The sequence below is a fragment of the Corvus hawaiiensis genome, chromosome 3 (genome assembly GCF_020740725.1).
Source record: "Corvus hawaiiensis isolate bCorHaw1 chromosome 3, bCorHaw1.pri.cur, whole genome shotgun sequence".
Taxonomy (NCBI): Eukaryota; Metazoa; Chordata; class Aves; order Passeriformes; family Corvidae; genus Corvus; species Corvus hawaiiensis.
In genome coordinates this window covers 27,992,616-28,018,428 of record NC_063215.1, presented here as the reverse complement: position 1 = coordinate 28,018,428, position 25,813 = coordinate 27,992,616, and the positions used below count along the sequence as shown (strand labels likewise).

The following is a 25,813-nucleotide window of genomic DNA, read 5'->3' as shown; positions in this document are numbered from 1 at the left end:
ATTTACAGAATAGTTAAATTAATGTTCATGTGCTTACTTAAACACTATCCTCGAAAGCTAGTGGTAAACTGCTAGATCATTAATTAAAGATCTGTGAGATCTGAACTCTGTTCTCAGTGCTACCACTAACCCCTTAAAGAACCTACACACATCCCACTCAAAGTTATGAAAAGCATGTAAACCCACTGTCTAATGAACTACCTGTCCCAAGTCCTAGGCGTCTAAGCTTTTGCCAGTAACACTTACTCTGAACACAAAATTGAGTTTGTTGCCTCTGCACAGACCTGCCACCATTTTTATTTAGAACAGCAGGTCAGTGTCATCTCTTCATCCAAAGCTGATGAAGAAATAAATCTTTGCACCCTTTAAGTTCCCCAAAGCATTTTGTTTGGAATATGTTCTAAGTGTGTTTAAGAAATGGTCGTGGGTCTAAATCCTGCACAAAAAAGAAAACCCTGGCCTCTGTTGTGATGAACCCCAGATAAGCAAGAAGCAATGTCTCCTTTATTGTCTTTCTGCACAGTTTCATCAGAAATTTTCCTAGTCAGAACCATGGTGTCCTTCAAAATGAGGGCACATACTCTTGTCTGTGAAACTATGCCTCTGTGCAAAACAGAAATTCATAAGCTTGAAAGCAAGTGAGGAAGCCGCCTCATGTCTTTCATTCAGGTATTAACGTAGGTTGAAATAATCTTGACTTCAAGAGGTATTTATGCATTAGAAATTAAATAATCATGGTGAAAAAGGGATCATAAATCATCTCTGGTGTCTCTGGTTACTGGATTAGGAAATTGTTCTCCATTTTGCATATGCATTAGAGCTTTGATGTCCCAAATCCTAGGCAAGAAGGTAGTTCTGTTTTTTAAATTACTAGGTAAAAACAGGATAACTCAAAAATCAGGACTGTTAGCATCTTTTCTGTTTTCTTTCTTTCTCTTTAATAATACTGTCACTGATACAAGTGCTTACATCCTTGAGCTTTTGGACACCATTCTTTTTTACTGTTTTTCCTATTGAAGTTTATATAACCATTCCATTAAGTATCAGTAGCCTTCAAGAAGCAAAAAGACCAATGAGAACAGCTTTGCCCAGTCTGTGTATGTAACATAGAGAGAGATATAGACAAGAAAGTGGTGACATGTAAAAAAATTAGCTTTGTTCCTTTTAAATTTTTATTAGTACAGAATTCTATATTATCTATTATAATCTATAGAATTATATACCAAGATTTATTGAATTTTTTATTGATTTGATACTCCCCTTCATAGTTAATTAGCATACAAATATGGTTTATATGGTATAATATAGACATTAAAGATTGCTTTATTTGAATCAGAACTCAGTGATTACAGTCTAGGACTGTTTCTTGCAAATACTTATGGTGCATATGTTATGGATTAGGTGAGTAAAATGACATGACTGTTTCTATAGATGAACTGTGGATATAATCTTTTACATAAAAGGATGTTGGAAGAATGTTGGGACTTCTCAATTCTCTATGCTAAGCAACATGTTCCTTTTACCTCCCTGCTTCCTCGGAATGCTGTAGATGTACCTAACAGTGTCCAGCCTCATGCAGTCCACACAGACCTGGCACCATCCTAGTTCAAATCACAGTTATTCCTGTCTGTGAAAAGCTGAGTTTCAATAATGGAAATTGTTGTACTTGGTCTGTTGAAATTCAGAGTAATTTCAACAGATAATTGAACTTATTCTGAATTCCCCTTGGTTGGAAGGGAAATTGGTAGGAATGGACTGCATGGAAGCCTGGCAGACATTCTCCTTACTCATTCCTGCTCAGTGACACATGAATTTCATACCTGCTCACACCTGGCAGCTAACATTGTTGTTTGCTTTTCACTTTAGGTATAATACACATTCATCTTGACACCATCAGTCCTTAAATACAGTCTGCTTCCCTAAAAGCACCTAGGAAGCTCAGCTGTCATTCCCCTTTTGCACGACAGGCTTCTGGGAGAGATGGATTTGTTTTGAGAAGGAAGGACAAAGTGATTGAAGAAAGTTGTTTAATAGGGAAATAATGGATTATATACTTTGCAAATATGAGTAGCGAGTGAATACTAGAAAGCATGGTGTAATTTATATTGTATTTTCAGAATTCATATGGTTCTGTAGATGCAATATTGCTACAGTAGGAGCTGCCTAATAGTAGCAGAGCACTCTGCAGTGTGGCAAACAAAGCAATCCAATTCCTTCTGCAAGAACATCCCTGTATTTGTCACTCAGTGGCACTGTTTCTGTTCTTACTGTGGTAGTTTTTCTTTAACTGACCTTATACTTATTATCATCACCTCTTTGCAGGCTTCTAATCCTTCCAAATGCACCGCTTTTACATATTTAGCGCACTCTAGTGGCATTCATTTACCCTGCTGGGTTTTGCCCTTCTTGGTGCCCCAGCTGCATGGATTACTTCGTTATTGTGGACATGCTGACACTTCTTAAAATGTATGGGTCTGTGAGTAAATTTTAAGCTTATGATTTTTTAATAGGATTGAAATTTACTTAAATTTGTTCTGCCATCTTTCTAACTGGATCTATTTGTATTTTAAAATACCAAAAGTATGATCTAATATGTGCAAGGAATATAGAAAGCTTTCAAAAACATATTTTAGAGATCGTTCGTTAACCTTTTCAAAACCATTGCCATTAATACTTCAGGACAAGACAGTACCTTTCATAGGATATTATATACTGCATGTTCCTTATCTCAAAGATTTATATTCCTGTTCAAAAAATGTTCAGAATTAAGAAATTTTTTTTAAATTGCACCATAACATTAGTTTCACTGGCATACCTGTCTGCCTATCTGCTGTCTAAAATGTCCTAAATGTATTAGAGCAGGAATGCTATTTGTTACTTTAAAATTCATAACTTTTAATGCAAATATCATACACTACAAGGGAAAGAGAATTATTTTAATTTGGTAGAACTAAATTGGAGATTGGGGCAACATGGAAACTACCTTTCATGTCATTTTGTAAGCAGGTGTTAAATTCTGCTTAAATTCAAGAAGATGATTGATACAAGCAGCACCAGACAATTGGATAAGATCAAAGACCAAAAACTTGCAATAATCCTTTTCATTCTGAAAAATGCAAGATTTCTGTGCATTCTCAGAAATATTGGCGTTTCAGACATGAGGCTTTAACTCAGTTAATCTGGCCCAGATGCTTCTGTTATTCATGTGCATCATTGTTTAAGCATAGAGTTCATAGGTACATTATTACATGATACCACAAGGACAGAGAGCAGGTAGGAGGGATGTACTGCACTGAGGGCTCATCTGAACTTCCTGCCATTAAATGTAACCAAGATGAAACAGGAAATGGCAGAATAATGGTATGGGCAGGAGAAGGAGTTTAACTCTCTGAACGCAGACTGGCAGCCATAAAGTACTCAGCTATGTAGCTTTGGCTTTCAACAGAGGTTATAATGGAACTGTATCAATTAGTAGTTTTCTAGAATTATGCTAGACTACATTGTTATGTAAGTCTTGTCAAAGTTTATTTTAAGATTCTCTTTAAATTATACCTGTCTCAGAGATATGAATATATAGACAATTTTGAAAGAGATTATATAACAACCAATAGTAGTAGTAGAAGGACAATTGAAAATAACGGATATCTGATAACATTCTTTAAGAAATGAAATCGCTTTCATTTTTTTCCTTCTCCTATAGGAAGATACTTGTGTTGTGTTAATGCAATATAAAGCTTCTTTAAGTGTTTCGGAAAATATTACTGGAATAGATTCGCAGGATAAATGACTATCACTTCCAGATAGAGTTCAGATGACAGATATAAATGAAGCTTTGAGTGCCAGTATTAAAAGCTGGTGTTTACTGCAGTTCATTTCTGTTTTAGTGTCTGGGAGCTATGACTGCTATATATTGCTGTAAAAGTTTACTGTAACAGTTTACAGCATGTACTAAATTCAAAGGTTCCAAACACACACACACAAAATATATAGATATACATATATACCTGCACCTATCCCAGCCCTGATTTTTTCATTAAAAAAAAAAAGAATCCTAGCTATGAAACAGAAAAACACTGCTTACTATTTTTCTAAGAGAAGTTTTACTGATGGATGCAGATGTACAAGAGTGAGTTGGACTCTCAGAGAGGAGCTAATAAGCTAAGTTCTTCATTTCTGCCCATTGGACAGATAATTGGTAGATTTTTTAAAAGATTTTACTTTCTTATTATTTTATCTCAATATGTGTTTTCCAGGCTGAAACTGAGCTTTATTTCAGCAAAGACTCTGATTGCTATTTGCATTTTGGAAAGAGGTTCTTGAAAGTGCATTACTCAAGCTCCATTCCATCAAGAGGACTGATGGGTTTCCTAATATATGGCAATTTTCTCAGGAGCTATGCAGTACACTTTGGAGAACTCTCCATGTTTTCAGTAAGCCCTCAGTTCCACTTTCTCGTTACTCATGCACTTTCCAACAAGCTCCAAATCTCCTTCCTCATGTGTGAATATTCCCTTTTCCATTCTACAGTTTTCTGTGATATTTTTACAAAAATCTCCACAGATCCCAACACCTTTGTGAAGTCAGTCTCCTGTGCTATTTCTCAGCATTTTTTCCACTGTGGAATTTCCTGGGTTTCAGTATATTATAAAACATCACAACTCAGAGCATCTGACACCAAGCATCTGAAGGTGTTTGACTTCTGTCTTTGGAATGAACTGCCTACTTTAAAAAGCAGAAAGTTCATCTGCTGAAAGTTATTTTTCAGTCAGTTGTGAAAGTCCTACTGTTACCATTCCACTTTCTAAGGAAAGTGTTTATGTTGGTGCATACTGTATGTTAGAGTTCATCCTAAGAGTCCATACAAGGCTCAGGTTGTCTTAAAGAATTTCTTCATATTAATCCACCTGAACTGAAAAATTTGAAGTCAATCAAACATGCAAGCTGGCTTAAAATCTAAAGAGAAATCACAGTTTAAGCTTAAGATTACCAAGCTTAAACTCTTCTGTCCACTTACATCTTAGTTGATGAATAAATCCAAGATCCTATAAAAAGCATTGAGCTTCTGTTATATGTGAGAGACTACCAGTTAAATTCTCACATCCCAACATCAATTCTTACTTTACTTGCATTTGTATTTTCTCCTTAACAGTTTAAAGTTATGTGCTTAATTCTGAAACACAAAAAAAAAAAAAGAAAAAAAAAGGAATATATAGTGCCCATCAACACTGTGGAAGAAAATTATTAAATGAAGAATACTGACACTACTTAGTTTTATTTATTCAGCAGGTTTTATGAGTTTTCTCTGATTAACATGGAGATTGCACTAAATGTTTCTGAAATACAGAACTGAAGATAAAGCTTCAGGAAGATCATTCATTTGTATTCACCACATACATTATGCTTGATATTATGTTAATAACATTTCTGTACAATTCTAACATAGAGAGTGATAACAAGCATTTGATCTTCTTTATGCATATATTTTGTTATTTTTTTCCTCTCTCATTTATTGCTTTTGCTGGCTGATAACATTTTCCATGTGTTTGCCTCTTACTCCTTTTCCATGGCCTGGGTTGCTTTCATATGCTTTCATCCTCTTTACTTGTTTTGCTCCTCTTGATTTCCCTCATCTTTTACATTTGTTTGTAATATTTTCTTTTCCTCTGTGAGTTTTGCTGTTCTGTACAATTTCCTTTCTGCTCTCTGTGTGCACATGAATTCTCTTCTTCTGTTACCTTTTCTTCCTCTTCTGGCACTTCTGTTCAGATAATGACTTTCCAGTGATAGACTTCAGTGTTTCAAAAAAAAAACAAAACAGGAAGAAAGAAAGAAGTGACAGAAGTAATCTTCCCTACAGTTATAAATCCTCAAAATCACTGTAAAATGTTATACAAGTCTTTTGAAGTATTCTGTGAAAATATGATGGATATTAGATAAATCCATGTGTCAAATAGATGCAGTTGAGATAATGTGTGTTTGTAAACATTACATTTCTCTGCTTGTTTCTGGAAAAGATTATCTCTCATCAGCATACCACAAAACTATCATTAATCTTCTTTGGAAAAACTCTCTATTTCTAGATTAATAATAGTATTTGGTGATGTTTATCTTTACCTTACTCATCCCTTTGTAACTTTAGGTATATGCACTCTACCAAAAGATTGTTTCTTCATTCTGTCAACAGAATTCACTGGTGATCACTGTCTGTTAGTGTGTGTCTGTGATGAACAATTGTAATGAGAATGTAGTTTCTGCTGGAATTGCCAGGTACTTGCACGGAAACTAATAAGACAAGTCTTAAAGGATACCATGCATTTTTTCCTTTCATTTTTCATCAAGGAGGCATTTGCAAGTATATATGTCGATTTATGCAAAAATGTAATATTTTTGTGAATAAGATTCACAGGTTTTTTTAATGTAATTGTCTTTCCACTACTGCTCCTGCGTACTTTATTATTTTAGAAGGTATTGATTTCATGTGCTAAAAAAAAGGTTCCACTGATGGAGTGCTTTTGCACTCAAGTCACACTTTTGGATCTATTTTTGTTCATTCATATAATATTTAATATCTCCAGTTACTTGTGATTCTTATTCTAGACTACTAAATTTACTAAAGGAATTTATAAAGCTTCTTTCACCTCAAATGCTAAACCATTGCATATAAACTGATCCTTCATGCATCACAGAATCACAGAATCACAGAAACACAGGATGAGTGAGCCCAGGAGGGACCAGAGTGCATCACTTTTAGCAGAACACTCATATTATAGAACCAAATTTATTTACAGTACTACGTCCAACTCTGGGGTGCCCAACACAAGAAAGACATGGACCCGTTGGAACAAATCCAGAGGAGGCCATGTAGTGGATCAGAGGGCTGGAACACCTCTCCTATGAAGACAGGCTGAGAGAGTTGGGCCTGTTCACCCTGGAGAAAGGAGGGCTCTGGGGAGATGTTATTGGACCTTCCAGTACCTGAAGGGTGCTTCCAAGAAGGCTGGAGAGGGGCTTTTTATTAGGGCATGTAGTGATAAGAGGAATTGGCTTTGAACTGAAGGAGGGTACATTCGGATTAGGTGTTAGGAAAAAATTCTTTTCTGTGAGGATAGTGAGGCACCAGAACAGGTTGCCCAGAGAAGCTGTGGATGCCCCATCACTGCACCTTTTCAAGGCCAGGTTTAATTGGGCTTTGTGCTACCTGGTCTAGTGGGAGGGCCTGGCCAATGACAGTGGACAGTTGGAACTAACTGATCTTTAAGATCCCTTCCAACCCAAATCCTTCTATGACTCAGATTCTAACTAGTTAAGGAAGGAGAAATATGTGTTAAAGACTTCTGTTACAGGACGAGTCTCTATCTGCTCTGGCCTCTTTACATTGAGTGGTAGATTCAAAGCCCCACAAACTGTGATTACTGTATAAAGTTGCTGTATCCATCTAAAGCATGTTCATAAAGCATGGAACTGAGAGAGATTGCCTGTCAGATGCCTGTTCAGTAGGTCATCACAAGTTCTTACGTAGGAGATAAGAGAGTTAAGGATGTGACAAAGCTCAGTGGACCAGCATGGGGAAATTCTGGGAGGCATTACAGTCCAAAGGACAGCACAGTGAATCCTCCATGCTTGGAGCTTCCTCACTGTCAGGACTGATCAGAATTAGAAGGTTGCTGAGATAGTTTAAAAGCCATATGGCAATCTTTCAGCTTTTCTTACCTGTGGATTATGTGGTTATTCAGTGGTTGGAAAGGTGTGGGATTTCAGCTGTATATATTTAGCTCCAGCAAGTGAGAGTGTTTTACATCAAAGATCATAGTTCCAGGAACACTACAAGTTGCCACAACATTTGGGTTGTTCTAGGTTATCAACAGGGTTCATTTCCTTTTGCCAAATTGCTTTGAATATTTATTCTTCCCTGGAAATTCTCTCATTCAAAAAAGCACTGTGCTTGAACACTATTAGCTTTTGAAATGTAAAAGCATAAAAAAGCACAAGAAAATATATTGTAAAGATTTATGATTTTTAAATATTTTTTTCATTAATTAATGTAACTTTTTCATTTTAGATTTCAGCACAACTTCCCCCAAAATCAAAATAATATTATTAATGTGAAGATAGAAGGTATTCCCTAGAATTTAAAAAAAAAAAAAAAGGTTGAGAATGTACCAACTTTCCTGTAAAACTTGAGCAGATTCGCAGAATAGAAGCTAAATTTAAAGCCATTTTTCAAAGTTCTTAAAATTTTACCTAATATGTTTTTCACAGTATTAATAATATCATGTGTCATAGCCATTGAAATACTCTTTGGAAACTTTACCCTAATTCTTAAGAAAAGTTATCTTAGTGACACAGGACATCAAATGGTAGGGTTCAGTAGCTTCCTGAAATAATTACTTGGGCTTCTAGCCAGACAGTTGTGTGAAGAATAAAATCCTTTTCTTCTACTTTCTTAGAACAGAAAAAATAATCTCAGTTTTGTTCTGTCCATCTAAAACTTGATGGGTTTTAAAGATGGCTGCATGTATTGTTTGACAAAATTTTGCTTTAAGAATATTTCCCTATGTATCTAGTCTAACATGTATTATGAGCAGTGATTAAGAAAAGCTAAGTATATAAGATGAGGAATTGTCTAAAACCAATCAAATGGTAAAAGAAATTATCTTGCATGCTTTCTGTATTGAACTACAGTCACACAACTTTAGTACTAGCAATTGCTGTCATTCCAATTACAGAAACCTGGAAATAGAGAAGAAGTGTTTTGTTATATACTCAGAAATAATTAAACTCTGGAGCAGGTTTCCATGACTTCTGAGTTATGTGCAGAAAGTGCCATGTAATGGAGCTGTAGTTGCTCCTGTTATTATACCAGACTGCATTGTGAAGAGAGGCATATTAGAGAGAATAAGTAAGAATGAAAGTCACACTGAAAGAAATAATTTGCCTACTGGAAACCTGAATTGGTATAATACTTTCTCTTTGACTTTAGAATTTTATACAGAAGTAAGAAGAAATCTTCACAATTGCCTTGAACTGCTAACAGCCAGAATGTAAAGAGAAAAGTTTGGAAGTTCAGTTTTATTCTGACTGGCAACTTTCTTCTGGTGTCCACTCTATGTCCCTTCACTGTGTTGGTGAATAGACCATGGACTTCATGACTAAAGTATTTGTGGGTGTGTAAAAATCTCATTTAACAAAGCTAAAAGTGAAATAATAATCATCATAAAACCCTGTGTGATTTTATAGAAAATAAAATCCACCACATATAATATTCCACTATTTTGTATGTTTTCTACAATTAAAAAGACTGTTTGAGCTTCTCTTTGGCAGAGTGCTTTTCATAACTATGGTTTGTTTCAAATCTAAAAATCATCAGGAATTAAAATTTCAAAAACAGGATTTTTTTAAAGATATCCTTTATATTCTTGAAATCAAAAATATGTTCTTTACAATGTTATGTATTGTGAACCTATAAATCAAAATTTGATATATTAATATGCAATTAACTTAATAGGAGGTATTTAAACTGAAATGAAGCTCACCTAAAATTGTTCAAAAATTGCAGATTTAGTTGAAAAGCCTGTAAAAAGGCAATATTAGTAACTTTTTTGAAATTAACTTTGTACAAAGCTTCATATTTGAATTACTTTAAACAGGCCAAACCACAAAGGGAGAGCAATGTCGTGAAGAGTTACTGTTAGTTAATTAGACAAGTAGCTCAATGTAAGCTTTGGAGCAAAATGATAAATGTGATTTCTGTGTGTATGAGCAAGAAAGGAGGAACATTCCTTTCTGTGTACACTATTGATTGTGATATTCGTTGTACTGTATTTCATTGTGTCCTGGTGTGCAATGTAGCAGAACCTAGAAACCATAAAAGGTAAAAGATATAATTCAAAAACCGTCAGAGAAATTGGTGATATTTTTTATAAAAAGGTGTGCAGAAAGATACTTTGGTAATTCAGTGTCTCGGGTTTTTAACTGAAGTATGACTGTGGGGATTATGGTGTATGCAGAGGTAGCACACTTATTAACACACTGTATAATGAAGAGAAGCCCAGGATGCAGAGTAGGTTTCTTTAGCTCAGCATGTTAGAACCAATGGCTGAAAGCTGTAACTATAGGTCTGAATTGGTAATAACCCCCCAAAATAGCTGTCGTATAAATGATGATAATTGGTACAAACTACCAATTGATGCAAAACATATGATGAGACATGGCTGCATATCTACTGTCTGCTGCTGAGTCATAAGTTGTCTTACATTCTTATTATCAAGAAATCTCTGCGTCTTAGATGCCCTCACTCCTAGGTCTTGTCATATAAAATATTAAATAAACTGAAATAATATGCAATTATTTCTTTAAAAATATAATAATTTCTTATTTTAATACATTCTTATTTAAACGACTTGGTAAATTAGGTAGTATATGTATTGGCTGATTCACATATGAGGCAGTTATTTTCTATGGTGAATAAATGGGCTTCTCTGGAGAGCTGCTAAGCAGAATTTTATTTTCTGTGCAGGATAGGGATTGTTTGTTTAAGGTTGTAATATTAAGTAATGCAAGACTAGAAAGATATATCATCCTTCAAAGGCCCTTGGTTTTAAAGTTAAGAAAACAGTCTTATCCCTACAACCCCTGGATTGCAGCAGAAAAACAAATATATTAACCAGTGAAAGAAACATGAATTTCCCTCCAAAATTCATATAGATATTTTACAATTACCTAATTTCTCAAGACGTACATTGATTATAGTTTATTTTTTTTTTTTGGAATCTGTAACCTTCAGAACTGTAATCATATCCTGTCTGACTCTTGCTCTGCAGTACTGTAGGTAAACAGTGCATCAGTGCCCCCTGCAGCCTTAAAACACTAGTATAAAAGTTAAAAAAAAACCCCCAGTGCTATTGATCTTTGTTGAAATTACTATTCAGAAAAAGAACAGATTTAAATACTGTGGTATCCATTCCTTTTTTATCCTTCCTTCTTTAAAAGTGAAATCAAAGCTCTTGGGTAAAGAAAAAATTCTTCAGAAATGTAACCTAAAATTCAAGACAGACCTTGATATATTTGTGAGAATAAAAAGTATTTTTTTTAACATTCAAATACGGTGGCAAATGAAAAGCAGAATCCAGAAGCATAAGAAATTCAGAATATATGTGTAAACTTTAAAATGAATAGTTATAAAAAAGAAAGAAATTCTGACTCTCAGAAGACAAATTTCTGTAATGTATAGAATGTTCAGAGAATGGAGAAATGCTGCTTCCTTTGTGCTAAACTGTAGGTATTCATGCATTTTCATGTTTATTTTTGAAAATTTGCTCAAAATTACACATATAATATAAAGATAAGTTTGAGCTTTTTTTCCTCTCATTCAGCTCCTACACACATATTTCCAAAGTCATTGGAAAATTTCTAGACACAGCATTAGCTATGGGTATACAGATTTCTTTTGAAACTCTGAAGTTTCAATGAAGCAATGGTTGGCAGTAGTAGGAATCTAAAGTAATTAATCTATGTATGGGGAGAAGGAAGGTTTTCAGCTCGTAAAACCATGAGCTGTTAAAATTGCAAGCAGTGCCAAAAGGAGGGCATGAACATAAAAAAAATTAATTTTAAGAAAACACCTATCTCTATGCAGTGAATGGATTTGTTGAGATATACATGCTTCAGACCAGTTTTCTGAAGCCAGATTTCCCCATTTTCTGTCTCTACACCCATGCTAAAATTAAGAGGTAAATAGGAGATGATGCTGCACTGCTAGAACCCATACTAGGTCCTACTTCACAAAAATAAAAGTGACTTGGCATTCCTTATCTGCAAAATAATTCCTTATTTAAATAGCAGGTTACAATATGAAGTTTCTACATCTGTAAGGATGAAGGCTGGAGGCCAAATGACATTAGTCAATTGAAAATGCATTAATTTCTTAGAACTAACTGTCTAACATAGTTCACTGATGTTGTAAAATTGAGTAAGTATTATATGGAAATGATAGGAAATAATTAAATCTCTTCTGGGCACTATAAAAACAAGTGTGACATAAGTAACTGGCTTCCAGCATTTATCAATTATAAAATCCATTTCATAAACCAGAAGATATAAAGTATTCTTGACTGAATTAAAGTATATGAAAGAAATTTGGCAGCATTCAGAACTTTTAAGTGGAGAGAGAGTTCCGTTTGCAAGTGAGATTAGTTTTATTTACAATAAATAACTTTTTCCCCTCAGAATAAATTTCTAATATAAACAGAGTAAGGCAAGTTCTCTGATTTGGGAATATGGCCATGAAACCTTTAACAGATTTTCATCAAATTTGATTAATTGAATAAAATTACTATTTTTTGCATTAAAAGGTATATTTGTACCTCCTAAGCCCCACTAAACCCTTTGCCGATGGCAAAGCATAATCTACTTGCCTTGGCAGGTTTTATTTTCATAATTTAAATCTGTGGTTTAGATATTTTAAGTCTTGATTACTAAATGAGTTGTCTAAATTTTTCACAAAGAAACCAAGTATTTTTTTTTTAATTAAGAAAGTAAGCAAGACATATCTTACACAAACATCTTATATCTTTTAACCTTCCGACTGCATTCATACAGTTGTTTTATTGATATGATGATGAACGTTTGGCTGATATTTTTAAATCTGACTTGCTTTGATATAATGACCCTCTTAAATCACTAATATCAATGCTTTAAATGTATCTGCCCTTCATGATTTAAAGTTACTCAAGAAAGAACGGCTGAAAAACATGTTTCAGTTTGAAGGTAACAATGAAAAGTATTTTCTGCCATTGAGAATAATCTCCCAGTTTTGCCTCAGGTTTCTTTTTTACTCTTGTTTTGAGACTTTTTTTGTAGTTGGAAAGACCAATTAGTTTTGCAAGTGGTGTTGCCTATTGCCAAGTCATAGCCCAGTACCCAAATCATCAATGACTTAGCATTTGGGTCCAGGTAGTGTTTAAGATAATGAGAAGCTCTTAGGATCAATGAATGCAAAACATCCAAAACTTCCAATGTTACCCTGGAACAGCATGACCACCTCCTAATTTCAATATAACATAGTTTTATTTTATTATGTTTTCTACCTCTCTATGATCATGCCCTGTCACACAGCCTTTAGGTTGATAAGAAGATGGGAGGGTATGAATAATCCAGTTATAACATTTTTCTGTTAAATAATCCACGTCAAGACAAGTCAACTCCTTAACTATTCCTTAATTATTCATAATCCTAATCAAAAGTCAATAGTTTAATGCAGAGCAGTGGCATGTTCTTTTTCTCCACTTGATCTTAGTTCCTGAGCAGTCTTGAATATTGCTCACATGTTGAAAGACAGAAATCTGCTGACAAGGCATCTGGAGTTTCCTTATTTCTTGTTTGTGAACTGTTATTTTTTTCTTTCAGTTCCTCACACTAAAAATAAAATTCAGTCTTGATAAGGCTGCCTTTTACTATGTCTCCATATTTTAAGATTTTCCTAAGTTATAGTCACATTCTGTTACACATGTTAAAGTAACAGCAGTCTCTTAATTGCAAACTTGAATTGCTTAAACTGTTAGGAAGATTAATTTCAGTTGTAAAAGATACATGATTCTTTGCTGTAAAGGTATGTGATTTATGGGAAATGCTTTTAGAAAATATTTTCAATACATAAAAGTGGTTTGGGAGGTTTTTCAGCTGTATAATCAAAACACAAATGATTTTAAGTGTGACAGTGAGTAGAAATAGGAATTTTTCCTCACTCATCACATTTGTTTTATTTAGTACCATCTCTAGTCGACAGAGAAAGGTGGTTACTTTTCTTAGAATGTGATGAGCTGGAGGTGCCTCTCTCTGCATATAGATCATCTACAGGCAGAACCAAGGTTATCAGTTCAGGCAAGTTTCAAAGGTCTTATGCAGATACCGTTTGACAAAGTGAATTCTGTCCTAGAGTTTTATTTGTAGATGAAATTTCTTCAAATATTTAGGATGGAAAAGACTATTTGGGGAGGCATTTTGATGTCTTGGGGAATTAGGAATGGAAAAGAGATTGAACATGAGGTCATAAGTATCAAATTTCTTAATTAGTTTGTTATTGATGGTTCTTGTTGGTGCTGTCAACATCATTGTTACAGTATTTGTACACTCTCAGGTAAAGTGAGAGTGTTTGTTACAAAAACACATTTGGGCCAAAATTCAAATAGCTTTGCAATTGCATGAAAGATAAATATTACTTACTCCAGCATTTAACAGTCTTCCTTTAGGAAAATCCCACTAGTAAGAATATAACATTGTTTAGTGTACCCTTACAGTCATTCCAAGAAGGAAAAGTCATCTACAGCATTGCATCTTACACTGGGACACGTTAAAATATGATATTGATGTAGGGGGAAAAAAAATCATTAAATTGTAAGCAATAGCAGCCAGCAGATAAAAGGACACACATATGAATATCCAAATTGAATTTTTAATTCTTAAACAGAAACCTCCTATTTCAATCAATACCAGTAGTTGTACATTTTGACAATGTCTGGACCAAACAATCGTAGCACATCCTGAAGCCTGCAGTCAGTAAAGTGACATGAGGTAAAAGCATTATTTAGGAGCTGATCTCACACTGTATTTCTGCAGAGAGAGACTATTGGTGGTTGGGGACCATCTGGGGCACAGCAAACATGAAATAGAGGGTTTTCAATTCCCAGTGAAGTAAGGAAGGAGATCAACTAAACCTCAGACTTAGGGAGGGTGGATTCTGGGTGCCTGTTCAGTACTCTGCTTCAGAAAGTCCCTTAGAGAAGAGTCTTTAATAACAAAGAGGTCCAGGAAGGCTGGACTTACTTTAAGAAGGAAATCTTAAATGTTGCAAGAGGAAGTTACCCCTATATTCCAAAAGATGAGCCAGTGGGGAAGAAGGCTGGCCTGGCTAAACAGGGAGCTTTCACAAAACCTCAGGACAAAAAGACAGTTTAAGACCTTTGGAAGAAGAGGCAGGCAACTCAGGAAGAGTACAAGGATATCATTAGGTCATGTAGAGAGAAAATTAGAGAGGCAAAAGCTCCACTAGAATTCAATCTGACCGCTGCTGTGAAAGAAAATAAAAAGTGTTTTTATAAATACATTATCAGCAAAAGGAGGGACAAGGAAAATATCTGTTCTTCACTGGATGTGGAGGGGAACATTGTCACCAAGAAAGAGGAAAAGACTGAGATACTTAACTCCTTCTTTACCTCAGTCTTTAACAGAAAGACCAGTTATCCTCAGGGCAACCAGCCGCCTCAGCTGGTAGGAGCAAAATAGACCCCCTATAATCCAGGAAGAAGTAATTAGTGACCTGCTGAGCCATTTAGACACTCTGAAGTCTGATGGGCCAGATGGAATTCACCCAAGGTCACTGAGACAGGTGGCAGAAGAGTTCACCAAGCCACTCGCTATCATTTATCATCAGTTTTGGCTAAATGTAAAGGTCTTAGATGACTAAAGGCTGGCGAGTGTGATGCCCATTTACAAGAAAGACTGGAAGGAGGATCTGGGGAACTACAGGCCTTTCAGCCTGGCCTCAGTGCAGGGGAAGGTTATAGAACTGATTATTTTGAGTTCCACTGTGCAGCATGTACAGGATGAGGATATCAGGCCCAGCCATATGGGCTTAGGAAAGGCAGGTCCTTCTTGACCGAGCTCTTATAGACCAGGTGACCCACCCCGTGGATGAGGGTGAGGCTGTGGATGTGTCTACCTGGACTTCAGTAAGGCCTTTGATACTGTCTCCCACAGCATTCTCCCGGGGATGTTGGCAGCCCAGGGCTTGGACAGTTGCACTCATCACTGGGTTAAGAACTGGCTGGATGGCTGGGCCCAGAGAGTGGTGCTGAATGGTGCTGCATCCATGTGACAGACGGTCACTAGTGGGGTTCCCCAGGGCTTGGTACTGGGACCAGTCTTGCTTAATATTTTTTTGATGAACTGGATGAGGAAATTGCACTCTCAGTCAGTTTGCAGATGACACCAATCTGGGTGTGGATCTGCTGGAAGGTAGGAAGACTCTGCAGAGGGATATGGACAGGCTGGATCAGTGGGCTGAGGCCAGCTGTGAGGTTCAACAAGTCCAGGTGCTGGGTTCTGTGCTTGGGTCACAACAACCCCATACAGCACTACAGGCTTGGGGCAGGGTGCCTGGAAAGCTGCCCAGCAGAAAAGGACCTGGGAGTGTTGGTCAACTGGGAGTGTGCCCAGGTGGCCAAGAAGGCCAATGGCATCCTGGCCTGTACCAGCAACAGTGTGGCCAGCAGGACCAGGGCAGTGATTGTCCCTCTGTACTCGGCACTGGTGAGGCTGCACCTCAAGTTCTGGGCTCCTAAATACAAGAAAGACATTGAGGGGCTGGAATGTGTCCAGAGGATGGCAATGAAGCTGGGGCAGGGTCTAGAGAGTAAATCATAGGAACAGTAGCTGAAGGACCTGGGATTATTTAGCCTGGAGAAAAGAAGGCTTAGGGGAGACCTTATCACTCTCTACACCTTGTTAGAAGCCAGATGGGGGTTAGCCTCTTCTCCCAGGTAACAAGTGACAGGACCAGAGGAAACAGCCTCAAGCTGCACCAGGGGAGGTTCAGGTTGGACATAAGGAAGAATTTCTTCACTGAGAATGGTCAGGCATTGGAACAGGCTGCCCAGGGAAGTGGTGGACTCCACATCCCTGAAAGAGTTCAAGAAATGATTGGATGTGTCACTCATTGCTATTGTTTAGTTGACATGGTGGTATTTGGTCAAAAGTTGGAGTCAATGGTCCTGGGGGTTTTTTCCAACCATAATTATTCTTTGATTCTGTGATTCTGTTTGTATTGGGAAAGATGGGTGCTGGGTATTCTGGAGAAAAAAGTGAGTGCTGAAGAATAAGAGTTCCTGAAAAGAAGATATAGTCTTGGACAAAAGAAGAGGACCAGGAAAGAAGAAGGTAAACATGCAGGCTGGAAGAAAGATCCTGGAAGTGCAGGAGGGTACTGAAGACAAGAGAGGTGCATGGAGATGAATACCAGGGGATGCACAGGAACCGTGGCTGGTAACAGTCAAGACCAATTACAACAAACAGCAGCTCAGTGTGAATCAAAATGACTTTCCACTTGAGCTTCCCAGACCAGCAGCAACCTCCCTGCTAGAAGTGAAAGTGGAAACCCAGTGAACATAACAGGGCATGGGGGGACTGAGGGCATATGGGAGTGCATGAGACAAACAAGTAGAATAACAGCTCTAATCTCATCTGTTCTTAAGTAAACCCCAATACCCAGTTTAACTATGGGCTGTTGTTTAGTCTCTCATTTGCGTCGTGCACTTTATTGATTATAAAATAATTTTTTCCTCCCAGAAAAGAATTACATAAGGCCTATTGTTTTAGTTCCTTATCTTTTACCTTGTAAAATTCTATTTGGGAGTTTCAAGTACTGTGTTTTTTCCATTTTCTTAGTAATTATTATGGGGATTTTTTGACCTGTCATATTTACAATGCTCTTTCGCATGCACTCAATGAGAATGCAGTAATATTTTAATTAAATGCCAAATTACTGATGAATAAATGATGTTTGTGTTTATGCATGTCAGCCATTCTCCAGCATTAAGATATAATTAGAAATTAAATCTGGAAGAAAGACTAGATGATACATAACAGTACTCTGCATTTTTAACTCCTTCTGTACTAAAAATTTCGACGTATCTGTCTCATCTTGCTTTCAGGACAGCTTTTATGGTAATTTCTATAGTGCGTGATACAGAATGCTTTTTTTTATTCCTATTTCTCTCCAGTAACACAGTCTTTGAATAGCAAAAAGCTTTCTATCCAGGAATCCTAATTAATATTTTTAAAATGTCATGGTTTAACCCCAGCTGGCAACTAACCCCCACTCAGCCACTTGCTTAGTTCTCCCTGGTAGGATGGGGGGAGAATCAGAAGGTGTAAGTAAGAAAATTTGTGGGTGGAGATAAAGATGGTTTAATAGGTAAAGCTGAAGCCATGGACAAGCAAAGCAAAACACATTCACCACTTCCTGTAGGCAGGTGGATGCTCAGCCATCTCCAGGAAAGCACTGCTCCATCACCTGCCACATTGACTTGGGAAGATAGATGCCATCACTCCAAATGTTCCCTCTTCCTTCTTCTTCCCTTGGTTTTATATGCTGAGCATGACACAATGGGGTGTCCCTTTGGGCAGCTGGGATCAAGCTGTGTGCCCTTCCAACTCCTTGTACACTCCCAGCCTGCTCACTGGGGTGGGGTGAGGAGCAGAGAAGGCCTTGACTGTGTGCAAAGACTGTGTGGCAGTAACTGAAACATCTCTGTATTACCAATGCTGTTCTCAGTACAAATCCAAAACACAGACCCACAGCTGCTACCATAACTCTATCCCAGTCAAAACCATAAGCGTAGATCTTCCCTACTTCTATTAAGTAGGTAAGAAATATTTTCAGCACATGGGGAAACTAATCCTAAAAGAAATAAGGCAGTTTGTCTGTAAAAATTATTTAAAGGCCTAAACTATTCTTATGTGAGACATCTAAAAGCAGAGTATGTACTCTCAAAACTGCACTTTATCTGTAATGTAATCAGGGCACATTGAATTTCCAACCTGCCATTCTGGAAGCATTTTCTCTTAAGAGTCTTCCTCATACTTGTTAGTATCTGAGAATGCCTCTATTTTATAAGTGTATCTCAGAGAGAACAATATCTCCTAAATATTCCCAGAAAAAGTTGAGATGAGACTGTAAAAGACAAGTCCAGTGTTGGTACATCCCTTCTTTCTGTTTTTATTCTTAAGACCAGTCATAAGAGCACTCTTCTGGTTTTTCAGATTTTTGACTTCAGTTCTGTCCTTAGCTTGGTGGAATTATAAACATGCCACTCAGCTTCCAGCAGTGCTGTAAGAACTCCCCAAAACCAGTCCCTTTGTCTGTTCTGTCCTGCATGGAATAAGCACTGGCTGGGTTGAATGGAGAAAGGAAAATTGTTCACATATGGTTCCCCATCCCTTGGGCTAAAATATTTACCTGAGTACAGATTTGTATTTTTCCACTGTATCAATTGGTTTTTAAATATATCTCTTGAAGCATTTCAGGGGTTTTTTTCTTGTCAAAGCAGGGCACTACCCATCTGGAGAATATTCACTGTGGGCTAAGACCAAAGTTTGGCTACTATAGCCCCAAAAATTACAATGCAAAAGTCTTGCCTGAATGAATTATTGCTTAGGAAATCAATTGCATATTCAGGATCTAGAAGTGCTTCTCTTTTATCCCTCACAGACAGACACATTGTGCATTATTATTGCATAGGTTGATCATGCATTTTGGGTTCTAAATTGTAGATGGCATCAATGAGATGGAAGAATTTCTTTACTTCTTGAACTTAGATAGAATCTTTGGTAAACAATAGTGACTCCATTCTGGAATTGTGATTTTTGAGATAGTTTTCATAGCATCTCCGTTACAGGAACTCAATTTATCTAGTACAATTTACTCAGCCATTTAGGACTGGAACAGAATGGTTATATTATAATTTTGAAGAGCCTTTTCAGAAGGAAAAGTACAGTGTCATGTTAAAAAACAAAATAACATTTTTCATCTGCTGAAAGAATCATCAAGGAGAGAATGAAAGTATTTATTTCCTTTCAAAACCACTAGTTTCAAGAAACAAAATTAGTTGCAGAAATCAACAAAAAGATGCAGTACTTAGGCCTTTCAAGTGCTCCTTTTCTAAACAGCAAAGATGAAACTAGTAAAAGGTTTTCCAACTGTGATTGTTGACTAAATGTAAAAGAGAAAGCTGAAGTTCAGACAGATTTGAGATTTGTTTAAACTTCAGAAAGTGCAAGATTTGCATATTGGTCCACTCAAGTGCTCAGTACTTCGACCTCTCCTTTTTTTTGAGTTTAATGTTTGGATCATTGGTACATGTAATGTTTTATGCCTAAGTAAAGATCAGTATGAACAACTGAAAGATTTAATGCTCCTTTATTTCTTCAAGCAAACCAAGTAAAAAGATGACTGGATTTGGTACAGAAATTCAGTTCTTCAGTTTTAGCAAAACTATTGTTTTAACAATTGTCCTAAACTTAGGGACTAAGAATGTTTTTCAGATATCATCTAAAGAACACTCATTTAAAGCCTAATTTAGAAAGGTTTTTGCTATGAAATTTCAACATAAAGTATTTTTGCTGCAATAACTTATTTATCCATTGCAAAGTTCATGGAATCTATATACTTTAGAGGAAACAACAGGAATATGTCTTAGTACATGTATTTCCCTTTCCTGTTTCTACTTTCATCTGTCTGTAACTGACATTTCTTCTTATATCTAGCACTGCTATGCATCCTGGAGTTGAAATTTTTGCTTTGTATTTGTAAACAGAGATTTCAGTAACTTCATTCTATCTGTTAATTTCATTCTCACATCTTTTGCTGCACTGTATATTGAAATATTATTTGCATTGCTAAGAGTTTGCACCATTAAATGAGATTCTGTATGTGCAAAAGCAGTTGCAAATAATGATGTTATTCCAGTTGCAATTTTTTTAATGGAAAGCTGCAACTACATTATCTAGTTCTGCTACCAAATATTGTGGCTTGTAGGAGTGGAAGCAGGGCTCACAGTCTGGAACACACATTGAAAATTTAATTTTTTAAGAGATATGCCTGAGCATAAATCATCTCTATTCTGAAAACTGATCCCCAACTCTTCCAAATAAAACAAAAACTGTTATGAGTGAGGAAATCAGATTCACATATAAACTGCAGAATATAAATAATCCATATCCAGTAAACTGTTGAATTTTTTTCACAATTACTGTGTTGAGTGCTGTAAATGGTATCTCCAGGAGGGTTAGTACACAGATATATTGCTCTGTGGATTCATTGAAATCGGTGAGATGCCATTTAAAGTACTCTGCTTGACCTGGTTGTGAACAGTGAAATAAACAGCCTACAAAAGTCTTTATTAATTCTTGCCAAATTACATGCAAGGTGCTAGGTATTTATTCCTGTTTAAACCAACATTTCCATGAAGTGCAGCTGTTTGCAGTTTTGTAAGCTTTGAAATTATATTATACCATGCATGCTAATGCTCTTGAAAAATCTTTCTTTTGGCTCCAAATTCTAAAACATTCACTTGAAATAATATTCTGTCACAACCTAAGAAAAATGGCAGATGCACACTTCCCCACAGAAGAAAACTGCAAATAAAAGCAGTTGCTTCTCAGCACAAACTATTTTATTGACAAGATAAAAATACAAACTTCCTTATCCCACTCATATCAGATAAGGCTAAATCCATTACTCCAGTAATAAAATGTTAAGTGTGTAAGTACCAGAAGATATAGGTAGTGGAGATGTTATCATATCACTGGGACTCCCATGCCATTGCCTGTCTCATCAGCCTGCTTCACGGGAAATGTCAGAGTGCTTCTGTAGACACATCTGCCATCAGCCTGATAATGAACTACTTGGGGGACTACTCTGCTCTCTTTGCAGGTCTCAGTTTGAAATCCATTATACAGATAGATCTCCCTGAAAAAAAAAAAAAAAAAGATAGGCTGTCTTATATTTAGGTGCGATTTCTTGCATTTCAGTTTGTGTCCGTTGCCATATGTCCTGGCCACCAGCAAGAAGCATCTGCTTCCATCCTTTCCCTTCCCTCCCCCCTCAGGTATTTATACAACTTGACCAGATTCCCCAGAACTTCCTTTCTTCAGGCTGTACAACTCTCATGGCCCAGGTCACTGCCCCAGTGCAGGGACTAAACTGGCAGCAAACAGGTAAGCCCCTCTGAAGGTTGAGCCCCTCACTGCCAGGCCAGTGCAGAGCTGGTCATCCCAGAGGTTTTGTTAACTTATTAAACTGCAGTGCCTCTAACTCCACACACTAATAGTTTCAGGCTCTTGTTGAACAGAGGAGAGTGTATGGCACAGGGAAGCACAGCTGGTTTGGGTATGTGTGTTTTTGGTTTAATAACATAACATCGAACATGACCACTAAGTACTATATTCCTGCCATTCAGTTCATCATACATCCCCCTGAGTGGCAAACAATGTAATATAAAATAAACAAGGCTTCAAATTGCACTAACGTCTATGTGTTTAGACAAGCATTTCAAGCTTACATGCACTCAGCTATGAAACATTAGCTCACAGGCCTTTAAAGCTCAGCTTTTTGAGCTCATTTTAAGATTAAAAACAATGTGTTGGTGCTTGCAGCAAGTTAGAAGATCTTCGTATGCATTATGGACCTGAGAGGTGGTGACAGGCTGGGAAACTGAAAAAAAAAAACAAATATAAAATTGTGGCCTTGTTGTGCAGTAACAGTGAATCAAGTTTTGCTTGATATATTTTTGTTACACTTTGTCAAAACTTTTAACACCTCAATTACTGTTTTACTTTAAATGCTTCCCAGCTCTTTATTCAAATAATGCTTCAGTTAAAACTCACTGAGCCGAGGTCATTGCTTATTCACAGCAGCAGCTTGAACGGCTTGTGAGCGCAGCTGCAGATGTTTGCCCCAGTAACCAGCCCCAGCAAACTCCATTGCTTTTGTGGTAAGGCAGGGAGCTGCGGGGTGCCTGGAAGCAGTGCTGGCACGGACACAGTCAGGCACCATCTAGAAGCAAAACATCCAGAACAACACTGCAAAGGCTGACATCCTGTGAAAAATTAGCAAATGAACCGGGCAGAAATCAGCCTACCAAAGAGCTTTCCTTTCTTTCTTCTCTGCAGATTAGAATGTCAACCAAAAAATGAAGCAAGGCTGCATTACTTGAGCTCATAAAATTTCATTTAAAGCACACTGCTGTGATTCTATTTTAGAGAAAAATAGTAGCTTCGCATCAGAAAGGGGATGTGAAACTTCCACAGCTGGAAACCAGTGCTTTCAGTGGAGACAAGAATGCACCTGTCAGTCAGACAGCTCTCCCTCTTGTTCAGCATTTTACATCTGACAGTAGCTCTGACCACGTTCAGAGGAGTAAGTTTTGCAGTGGTCAGATAGGATTAGCTGTCATTAAAAAAATGGTCTCTCTAATAGCTAGTAGTAAGAGCTTAGTTTTTACCGTGTTCATTCCCCAGGTTTTAAGTAGTTTTTGTTGGCTTTTTTTTTTTCAGGAGTAACAGAAAAATCAACAAATACCAGTAATTTCTTCCAATAAATTTCTTCTGTAAATGTCTAAATCTTTCTGTAAACCTGCTATTAGTTCAGAGTTTCTACAACATTTAGGTTGTGCTTGGGGACAAAATCAAGATTTTTGGTTTATTTAGTTTTAATCAAAGGTTGTAATCCCAGCAGGTGACTAAGCATTTTTAATTTGCTGTGCTAGCCTGGTGGAAGATAACACACGTTAGTGAACCCTTAATGCTGCTCTGAATGGAATACCCTACATGAAGTTCATGTTAGTTATTTCCCTTAGGAGAAAACTATTGTTATAAATCCAGCAATTACATTGCTTTCATTGTATTTATAGAAAAGGAAATGTTGTTACTCTATTCATCTAAATGGAAATAAACAGTAAGTCACTTATTTTCTTAAAGTTTCAGGTCTTTTATCAGCAAGTCCTCAGCCTCAAAAATATTTTAAGGATTTATTTACAGCCATCTTGATGACTACCATTTTTTTTTGGATGCTTTTCTCTCATATAAAGTAGATAGCTTTTAACTGCCCTGAAATCCTCATTCCTAAGCACCACAGTATGTGTATTTTGGCTATTTTGTGTTTTGGATGCAGTCTGCATCCCTGCATAAGTATCCCATTCTAATGTTTTCCTTGCTATTATGGCCCTGCACATATCCTCTTTACTGTCACACAAGCCCTGTGTCCCTTTTGTTCTTTCCCAGGCTCCACTCCTTTCTCAGTTACTGTGGCTTTCTTTGAGTTCCCTTAGAGATTTACTTTGCCCTGAATTATTTGTCTCCTTCCTCTGTCCACCTCCTTTTTCTTCCTAACTGCCTCTGGGTATGTATCCTTTTTTTGCTGTATTGATAATTTAGAGAGCTGAGTATTTAATAGTGACATTAAGAGACAACTTACTTACCTTGGATGTGTTATGTTGGGTGGGGGTTTTTTCAGAATATTATGAAGTTTTTTAGTACTTTCTAAAATACAGATTCAAAACAAGTCAATTATTAAAATCAGTTTTCAAGTAAATGGGATATGTAAACAATTTGGAAGCTAGACTTAAGAAGAAGCTAGACAGATGTATGGAGTGGTGAATGCAATGTCACTCTCAATGCGTCCCCGTCTATCTTGTTTCTGCAGTTGCAATCTACTGGTGCATCATCACTTTCAAATGCTTCTTTTTAAGACGTACTCCCAACTCTAAAATATGGCGAAGCAGAAGTTTTAGCTGATACAAGAGTGGGTGACAAAGAGAAAGGGAAGGACACAGCAGGGGACAATATAGGGTCTTTTTATTTTTTTTAATAAATCAGCTTTATGCCACCATTTTCACCAAAATAAGTATGAATTTCACTATTGATGTTTAACACATTGCCAAAAAATACTGTCTTTTGCCAACTGTGGTGCCTATAAACTATTGTATTAAGCACTTAATTTCTATACTATTTTGCCCAAAATGTTAATGACATTTCAGTTCAACCTCATCTCCATTTTATAGAATCATAGATTTGGGTTAAAAGGGATCTTAAAGATTATCTAATTCCAACCTCACTGCTGTGGGCTGAGACACCTTTCACTTGACCAGGTTGCTCAGAGCCCTATCCAACCTGGCCTTGAACACTTCCAGTGGTGGTGCATCCACAACTTCTCTGGGCAACCTGTTCCAGTGCCTAACCACCCTCACAGTAAAGAATTTTTCCCTAATATCTACCCTAAACTTTCCCTCCTTCAGCTTAAAGCCATCATTCCTTGTCCTATCACTACATGCTCTCACAGAAAGTCCCTCTCCAGCTTTCCAGTAGACTCCTTAAGGTACTTGAAGGCTGTAATTAGGTCTCCCCAAAGCCTTCTCTTCTCCAGGCTAAGTCTCTCAACCTGTATTTGTAGGAGAGGTGCTCCAGCCTTCCAATTTTTTTTCTTTTTCTTGGAACAACATTAAAACAAGAGAAATATTCACAAATATTTAAATTACCAAGGAGGTATAAATAGTAAGATATTTTATTAGGTTATAGTTTCCAAATTAGAATTCAGAATTAGAAATTGGTGTCTGGGAAAAAAATAGAATCTCTTGAACTTCAGAAAATGAAAGAAAAATGTATATTTCTTATGTAAAATTCAGTGAGAACTTATTTTTTAAGTGATAATGCTTATTAAATAGTCATGAATCTTCTTGGGACTCTTGATTCCTTTTTCTTTGCCCTCACCATAGTAACTTGCATCACGCACATAAGTTGTTGTGCTTGGTAAATTGGAAGCCTTACCTTTGCACAGTTTTAGTGAGTCACAAGTTTGGCTCTCTGGTAGAAACAAAAAAGAGTAATAAACAGGATTGACAAACAGGTGGTATTAAACCAAAAGAGTCTCTCTTTTTCTTCACCTTTCCCCCTTCTCCCCAACATTTCTGTGAATTAAAAGATACTGTTTCTGTACTTCAACTTCTTCCCTTCTGCTGTGCATGATTGATCTACTTGAATGGAAGTCTTCTCTTCTAGAACTGCCTTAAAAATTTTGGTAACTTCAAGCAATAAGATATTTAATAAGTGAAGCCTGTGCTTATTTATCAACCGCTGTTGACATCCACCAAAAATGAATAACCACAGCACGTGCAAACCACGCTACCTGCATGAAGGCTATTTCTTGCTCCCTCCCAGGAAAAAATACCTTCACTGTGTTTTTGCTAGATTTCTGGATGGGGAC

At 36.8% G+C, this 25,813-nt stretch overlaps 1 protein-coding gene across 4 annotated transcripts in view; it reads left to right on the top strand.

Annotated features, from left to right (window-relative positions):
* EYS (eyes shut homolog) overlaps nt 1-25,813 on the top strand; it is an 860,563-nt gene that overhangs the window by 635,776 nt on the left and 198,974 nt on the right. The window lies entirely within an intron of this gene.